This window comes from Sinocyclocheilus rhinocerous, unplaced genomic scaffold, assembly GCF_001515625.1.
Source record: "Sinocyclocheilus rhinocerous isolate Xijiao unplaced genomic scaffold, SAMN03320098_v1.1 scaffold3108, whole genome shotgun sequence".
NCBI lineage: Eukaryota > Metazoa > Chordata > Actinopteri > Cypriniformes > Cyprinidae > Sinocyclocheilus > Sinocyclocheilus rhinocerous.
In genome coordinates, this window is record NW_015660016.1 from 1 (window position 1) to 1,224 (window position 1,224).

The window sequence follows — 1,224 nt, forward strand, 5'->3', positions numbered from 1 at the left end:
GGGGTTACAATCAGTGGCGGTTCTAGACCACAGTAACTGGGGGGGGGGCACTTGCGCTTTTAGGGGGCACACTTTTAAAATTCATTTTAAACTACTTTCAGTATTATTCATTCAGTCATTTTTCACCTTGTCATTTATCACTGCAATCTCTACAAGTAAGCTATAACAAACTCATATAAATGGCAAAACAGAGAGAGAGCGGGAAGGAAAAAAAACACATAGGTCATCTACTAAATCTTTTCTTTTCTTCTCAACCACCTCCCCCAGTATGATGAGATTTTGGTAGATTGTTGTCTTAAGGAAAGGGTCAGCACTTCCATACTGTAGACATCATGTACAATTTCTTGCCATTCACATACAGATGGGGGATCTTCCTTAAGCCATTTCCTTGTAATGGTCTTCTTACTGGTTGCTAATAATATATTAACGAGGTATATATCCTTTGTTATTTTTGAAGAGGACAGTCCCAGGTACATTGTTCTAAAGTCACACTCAAGATTCAATCCCATTATTGCATTTATCTCTCTATTCAAATCCTGCCAGTAAGTATGAATGATATTACAGTCCCAGAAGATGTGAAAATGGTCAGCCGATACATTTCCGCATTTTCTCCAGCATTCACCAGCTTTTGGATTCCCAGTTTGCAAATATTTTATTTTAGGGGTTATGAAAAACCTTATTATATTTTTCCAAGTGAACTCCCTCCATGAATCAAGTTATAAATTATGACACTTTTATGGTACAGAAAGGGAGCAAAGAACATTTACATTATCAAAAACAATATCACTGACTTCAGTCTAGTCAGAGTTCAAGCACTCTCATAAACTCCCATCAAAATCACTGAAGCGGTTTACACTATGAAATGAATATCTTTCATTTTCTTCCATTCGTACGCACATCTGCACTAGTGTTGTTTTTGGCGGCCTGTTTTAATTTTAGTTTTAGTCTAGTCTTTGTGTGAAACTGTCATTTTAGTTTTTATTAGTTTTAGTCACGTTCATACTCTTTTTAGTCTAGTCAAGTTTTAGTCAACTAAAAGTCTGAGCATTTTAGTCTAGTTTTAGTCGACGAAAACTGATGACATTTAGTCTAGTTTTAGTCAATGAAAATTGTATTTTAGTTATCTTATTATATTATTGTTACCTTATAGACTCAAGAATACATCCATTCCAGACACGGAAGACGCTCTGATTTGAATTTACAACATTTATTTTACCAACCAAA